Source organism: Priapulus caudatus, unplaced genomic scaffold, assembly GCF_000485595.1.
Source record: "Priapulus caudatus unplaced genomic scaffold, Priapulus_caudatus-5.0.1 Scaffold871, whole genome shotgun sequence".
In the NCBI taxonomy this organism is placed as follows: Eukaryota; Metazoa; Priapulida; class Priapulimorpha; order Priapulimorphida; family Priapulidae; genus Priapulus; species Priapulus caudatus.
This window is the reverse complement of record NW_014577932.1, coordinates 104,660-112,039: the sequence shown is the minus strand read 5'-3', so window position 1 is coordinate 112,039 and position 7,380 is coordinate 104,660. Positions and strand designations below refer to the sequence as shown.

Genomic DNA, 7,380 nt, shown 5'->3' with positions numbered 1-7,380 from the left:
CACGCTTTCACAAATTCACCGTCACTGAAATGGTTTCATCCTCTTTGCAATTATCTCTGAAACATACGTAGCCGGCTCTTTGTGGATTTTTTGGAATTCTCCGTCTGATTTGGTAAAACACTTTGTTGAGATGACAGCTTTCCCTTCAGTTCTTTGACTTTCACAGCTCTTTGTTCTCCTTGCAACTCATCAAACTTGGAAGAGTGTTTTGACATGTAATGACGTTTGACATTGCTTACATTTGCGCAAACAGCGATCGTATTCTGTGCATAATAAGGCCCCAGACAAGTGTTTCCTGCTGCTTCTCTACAAAAAAAATAGTCTCTTGTCCAGTCCTCATTAAAACGCACGCAGTTTCGGAAGTCAACTTTACGTTTACTTGGATGCCATTTCTTACATTGGCTAAAAATTATTCTGAGAAACACTTAAAATTAAAAAAATTAAAAATCGCTTGCGTACGGCGCATGCGCTTGCATGCGCTTCACCAGCTAGCGCCAGCGAGCCCAGCAATGAATCATCGTTTTCGAAACATTTCGAACGCGATTGTTTTTAGCAGCCAATCAAGTGTAGCAACGAGAGCTTGAAGCGGTTTGACACCGATACAGTGTGTCCAGCTGTCCGCGGGAACTAGGTACGGCGTTTCTAAACTTTCGGAACGAACATATACGCTGCCCGGGCAGCGTACAGAATCGGTAGTGTGTCTTAGCGCTTTATGACTCAACATCCTTGTCAATCGATTAACTGGCTGTTAAGAACTCTGTACTGCCTTTGACAGGTTGTACAGTAGTACTGTTATTTTTTTCCGGGTAAATTTCTGTAAAAAATTTAACGAAAGTCGTGGTTTCATCACATTCTCCAAAACCTTTCGCGGGCCGATTTGAACACTCGCGGGCCGAGATGCCGGCCCGCGGTCCGGAGACTTTTCCCGGGCACTGCGTCTAGCACGGTAACCAAGACTAGCAGTATAGCCCTCCGCTCCCTCTAATTATCTCAGCCTTTCTACCAAAACCCGCGCAATTTCTCTTTTCAGCTTCTCTTTTCAAGTCCGCTTAAATTCCAGCTCAGCAGTCGTTTAAGTCCAGCTCGCATATTTTACTAGACAAAGACCTTTTGCTCATGCAGAAAGCTGTTGTGTTACGTTGACCTGTGATCACTTCGTTTTGTAGCGCACAGCACGAACAGTGCGGCCCATCGGCGGCAATCGACAAGCAGTCAGCGAGCTTGCTTCATCTAGTGTGTTGATGTTCCATTATTTAGTTTGCATACTTCGATATTTTTGGCGTTTGAAAATGTAAGCTTAACTGAATAATACTTGTTAGCGAAAATGATACATAGAGGCCTACTCATTGTGCCATAACGTCATTATTAATATCTACGGTCGTTTTATGGGATTACTAAACCTAAGACTAAAGTAAACGTGGTGCCAGATCCGACTTAGGAAGTGATCATTTCTCACACCTAATGTGACCTATGCATAGCCTCCAAGAAACAAGAAGATCCTCCTTCCCTAGGGTTAGGGAGACCTCGTATATATTGGACGTTAATACCCCGAGTCACACCAGGGCCCGATCTCCACTACGCCTCGTATTCACGCTCTAGAGCGTGGTGGAAAACGGTAGAACGCCCAGTCGTGGACGTATAGTGGACGTAGCTGCGATCGTGGGTCGAGCCGCGGCTGCAGTTCAGCATGTCCGTGGACAGAGCGTGGCCAAAACTTTGAACATGCTTCAAAATTAATCGTGGTGCGAGCGTGGCCGGAAATCCAGCGCAGTGCGGCGCGTCATTTAGGAACGTGGAAGGCGTAGTACTCACGTAACTGCAAGCGTAGTACGAACTTAATGTGACGTATTCACAACGCGTACTCGCAAGGTGTGGGTCGCTGTGAAAATTGTCGCCCCGTCTCAGCACGATGTTAATACGTTTTCATCACCGTCTGTTACTACGTCCTGGCAGATGTCTCTCGACTGACCACGCTCTCCGCTATGACCATGGTGCGCTCTAGCAGCTCGACTGCCGTTCGTACTACGATTTGGTACTACGGCCCAACACGCTCAGACCACACCGTTGTGGTTTCGCATTACGTGTAGGTTACGCTCAGTCACGTCCTGCAAAACTTGCGGGTATAATTTGGGTGCTGCCCTGGCCACCCCACCAGTTTTCAGTGTCCACTATGGATTGAGCAACACTTTACTCCATGCCATGGTTTGCGTAGAAGGACAAACTCGAACTACTTGATTTGCCAGCCCTCATTGCCAAAGCCCACGGGCCTCTCCCCTTGTCTTTTTGGCGGCCCATAGTTCGCTGTCCGTAGAAATAATCTTGTGCATGTTAATCTGCATTTTAAGTTCGATAATGTTGATCTTAATTATACTTGATGTTAATCTTGCACAGCACGGCAGAATGAATGATGATTGTATAGAACGCGGCCGCGGCGTATTATATGCATCGTTGCCAGCGCAGTCGTCGCGCGATGATTGGCCGCGCCAGTTGAGGCCGCGCGGTGAAGCCGTTGCTTATCAGGCGCGCTGCAAGCGTCGTTCGAACGCAACACGATCTGATGGTCGCGAATAAAGACGCAGTCCGCCGCAGTCCAAAGCGTGATGCTCGGTGCGTGGTGCTTGGCGTGGCTGAAAGCTTGTTGAGCGCAATGAGATGGGGTAAAGACGCCACTCAAATCGCTTAGTATATGGACGTAATTAATCGTATCAGTATCGCGCGCTGAGGCGCCCAATTGGCACGCTCTCAACACGCTTCACCACGCTCGGGCACAATTTTTTGAGGACGGGGCGATCGTGAGAGCATAGCTTACTGGTGTGATTGCTGGCCTTAAATCACACAGCCTGGTCGGGTTAACTATGCCATTAATAATTAATGCGCATATATGCTACCCTGTAATACTAATCACAGGCCCTTGGACGCCTCAAGTTTCAAGCAAGAGTATAAGACTAAGAGCGAAGCCGGTCGCTTCGCATTGCGTCGCCTCTCGCTCTTAGCGTACGCACTCTTCTGAACTTGAGCCTTCAAGCGGCCTGTGTTACTAATGTTATTATTCTGTGCCAGTACCTAGTACACCTTGCCAACGTGGGATTACTAAAAAGATAGATACGGCTTGGTTGTTTAGGATTTGTAAGACTCGAGGTAGGCTGCATACCTCCCAAACGTGACGCATCGTCGAACCGACCAATCGACAGTGCTCGCAAGCTCCTCCCAAAAGTGACGCGTCGTCGACGACCAAATCGGAAGCGCTCGCCAGCCTCAGGCACTAAAGCTGATGCGTATCTTTGTGGTTGATTATTAAGCTGGCTATCGTGGACGTGGATGGTTATGGATTAAGGGCTTAGGGTTATAGTTTCAGGGTTTAGCTTGATGATTTATCACCTTTAGTGCTTGAAGCTGCCGAGCGCGTCCGACATTGTCGGTCGACGACGCGTCACTTTTGGGAGGTATGCAGGCCCAGCTGCAGAGTATTGTAAGGACGCTCTCTGCCTACTCACTGTCTCCACTCCCTCTGCTCACTCACTGTCTCCACTCCCTCTGCTCACTCACTGTCTCCACTCTCTCTGCCCGCTTGCTTGCGCATTCACGCTTCATGGACAATCAAGTCTTCCATCGTCATGGCCGTCACGTCCATACAACAGTCCCGATGGCATCAGTCGCTGTCGCTGTCACTCCCGGATTCGCTAAGTTGAAGGTCTTCGCCTGAAGAAATACAAGGATGGGCTGGAGACGCGTACGTGCGAATTATCATTTAGCTTTATCACATGGATTTTTTTCCAGTCGTGAGTAGATAGGAAGATTACTGGTCATCACAAGCTTGTTCGTTTGTGTGACTGGATCGTAGCGCAGTTACAATTCATGAAGAACAGTTCGTTCGAGAAGGTGTACAAATTTGCTAACGTCCATTTTTCTAGATATTCATTTATTCAGGTAATGATGCTGTACATCTTTTCATGATATCTATTCGACCACATCACAGCAGTCCAATGCATCGATGTGACTTACTGAGTTGGCTGTAGCCCTTCTCGTTCTCATGACTTGCGACTGGGATCGAATGACTTGCTGTGGTCATGTGCGAACCGGATGATTGTGGTCGCTGGGTTTCAGGAAACAGAGCTGCAAAATCGAGGTAGTTAGACAGCTTTGAGGAAAGTAAGAGAGTGTACAATACACGCTCAAGATCATTATAGAGGATAAATGCAATTAACCAGGTCATACCCAAATAAGCTCATATGATTACATCATTAATTATCACATTTAATTATTTATTCATTCTTATCAGATGACTCATGCAGCACTGCTACGAGGCGGCTTCTGTTATTCTACTAAACTTCACTACTCGGTTCACTTGCTGTTCTAGTTTCTTCGTCTTTTTTTGTTTTCTACTTTTACTGCTGTTCTACTTCACTATTCTGTTTACTTGTATTGATGTGCGCGTGCGATCGCGGGTCGACTCACCCCCCGCCGGCACGGTCTCCATGTCTGAATCACTGCCGGACGATGCCGAATCACTGTCGCTGTCACTGCCGCTAGAGGACGAGTTGCTAAGCTGTTCGGATATCACTGACGACACCTCCGGTGCTGCAGAAAACACAACGCAACGACGCATCAATCGCATACTACACGCGACTGCAGTGCTTTTTTTTAACAATTTCATCTCATTTACCTCCGAGTCTTTATCCCAAAATTTCAGTCTCCCGCGACTAAATTTCGTTACGTTTTTGGTAAGTTTCATTCACCCCGAAATAATTTTAAATAAGAATTATATTCTTCACATAAGAAAGTTTTTTTTCAATTTCGTGAAAATATTTCTTGGATCGAGAGTTTTGGCGCATGTTTCTGTCTGTATCTCGGTTATGACGTCGTACGCATTAGGAAATGATGTCATGGGCCAAATTTGATGCGTGTTGGCGCCATCTAGTGTAAAAAATATTATAAAGTGAGCATAATATGCATTAGAATAATATAGGTAACCATATGGTTATCTATATTATTTCTATGATAATATCAAAAGTAGATAATGGGGAATTTCCTATTATCTACTCCTGATAGTATCACTATCACTAGTAATATCAGGTACTGAGAGGACAGTGAGGTTATCAGGTATAGTATTAGTAGCTCTCGTAGTCAGACTCTAGCTTTACTCTAGACTAGAGTGTAGAGCTCCGCTCCCTCTATTATTCTCAGCCTTTCTACCAGAAACCCGCGCATTTCTTTTTCAGCTTCTCTTTCAAGTCGTTAAATTCCAGCTCCAGCAGTCGTTAAGTCCAGCTCGCATATTTATTAGACAAAGACCTTTTGCTCAGCAGAAAGTGTTGTTGCCAGCAGAAGTTAGTTGACCTGTGATCACTTGTTTTGTAGCGCACAGCCCACGAAACAGTGCTGCCATCGGCAATCGACAGCGCAAAAGGCGGTTAGTTGACGAGGTTCCCGCCGATTTCGCGTGAAATCTCGTCGTGAAATCTCGAATGGCTAAATAAAATTATTAGTTGACGAGGTTCCCGCCGATTTCGCTGAAATTCTCGTTGTGAAATCTGAATGGTAAATAAAATTATTAGTTGACGAGGTTCCCGCCGATTTCGCGTGAAATCTCGTGTGAAATCTCGAATGGTAAATATAATAAGATAGAACAGCTTTATTGTAAAGCCAACCGTTTGTATATTGACTTTTGACACTTGTATCTTGGCACCCTCTCTTGAATTTTCTAAATATTATTGTTTGGAATCACCAGAAATTTCCGCACATAATCTGCCGCTGGTTTCAATTGTCCGTGGTTGTCTATATTCATAATTGAGTTGTCTGTCAAGAATAATGTAACCCAACAAGAGAGGCGTTACACAATACATGCACAAATGTAGACCGAATAATTCTGTCCCATATAACCTTTTTTATATTTTGGTGAGGGTTATATTGGCCTATATTGGCCCTTATATAACCCTCACCAAAATATAAAAAAGGTTAATGGGACAGAATTATTCGGTCTAGCACAAATGCAACCCTAGCTAGTAGTAGTAGTAGTACTACTACTAGTACTACTACTAGTAGTACGGTTAGTAGTATTGCTGAGGCGGAGAGGGTCTATGTCCCCCGGGGTACTGCCTGTGTCACGGTCTGAGATTACCCCCAGTCTGAAATTACCCCTAGCACCTCGTGCGCATGCGTGACGCATGCGCAGTAGCGCTGGATAATGAGACTGCATGCCGCGGCCACAGTCTGAGATTAGTCTGGCAGTAGGTGGGTAAATTCAGACTGGAGTAATCTCAGACCGGTGTCACGGTACGTCTGAGATTACCCCCAGTCTGAAATTACCCCTGCAAATTATATCCTGTGTGCCCATAGGTGGGTAAATTCAGACTGTGGTAATCTCAGACTGCATGGTGTCACGGTCTGAGATTACCCCCAGTCTGAAATTACCCCTGCAAATTATATCCTGTGTGCCCATAGTGGGGTAATTCAGACTGTGGTAATCTCAGGCTGGTTGTCACGGTCTGAGATTACCCCCAGTCTGAAATTAACTCTGCAAATTATATCTGTGTGCCCATAGGTGGGTAAATTCAGACGGGTAATCTCAGACCGGTGTCACGGTCTGCGATTAATCGCCAGTCTGAAAATTACCCCTGCAAATTATATCTGTGTGCCCATAGGTGGGTAAATTCAGACTGTGGTAATCTCAGACTGGTGTCACGGTTCTGAGATTACCCCCAGTCTGAAATTACCCCTGCAAATTATATCCTGTGTGCCCATAGGTGGGTAAATTCAGACTGGGGTAATCTCAGGGACGGTCTGGAATTGTTCGCCGCACATTATATTTAACCCGGCTGCCCATTTAGGAGGGTTAGGAGGAGGAGGAGGAGAGAAGGTGATGGGCAGGAGGAGGAGGAGGAGGGGAGGTGATGGGGAGGAGAGGAGGAGGAAGAAGGTTGATGGAGCGAGAAGAGAGGAGGAGACGGAGAAGGAGGAGGAGGGCAGGCGAGAAGAGGTGATGGAGGAGGAGGAAGGCGAGAAAGTGATGGAGGAGGAGGAGGATGAGGAGGAGGAGGAGGAGGAGGAGAGAAGGATGATGGAAGGAGGAGCAGGAGGAGAGAGAGGTGATGGAGTAGGGGGATGGAGGAGGAAAAGATGATGGAGGAGGAGGAGGGGAGATGATGAATGGAGATAGGGAGACGATGGAGGGGAGAAGGTGATGGAGAAAGGAGGAAGAGGTAGGAGGAGGGGAGACGGTGATGGAGTAGGAGGGGAGGAGCAGGAGAAGGTGATGAAGGAGGAGGAGAAGAGGGAGGAGGGGGAGAGTGAAGACGTAGGGGGAGGAGGAGGGAGAGAAGTGAATGGCAGTAGGAGGGAGGAGGAGCGAAGAGAAGGAGGGGGGAAGGTGAATTGGAGGTA

General features: G+C 46.7%; 1 long non-coding RNA gene across 1 annotated transcript; it reads right to left on the bottom strand.

Moving 5' to 3' along the window:
* Positions 1-3,488: 3,488 nt before the first annotated feature.
* LOC106814100 lies at positions 3,489-4,578 on the bottom strand. Its single transcript, XR_001394544.1, has 3 exons — positions 4,456-4,578; positions 4,003-4,113; positions 3,489-3,699 (listed from the first exon to the last, which is right to left on the bottom strand). It is a non-coding gene; the product is annotated as an uncharacterized LOC106814100 (long non-coding RNA).
* Between the last annotated feature and the right edge of the window lie 2,802 nt (positions 4,579-7,380).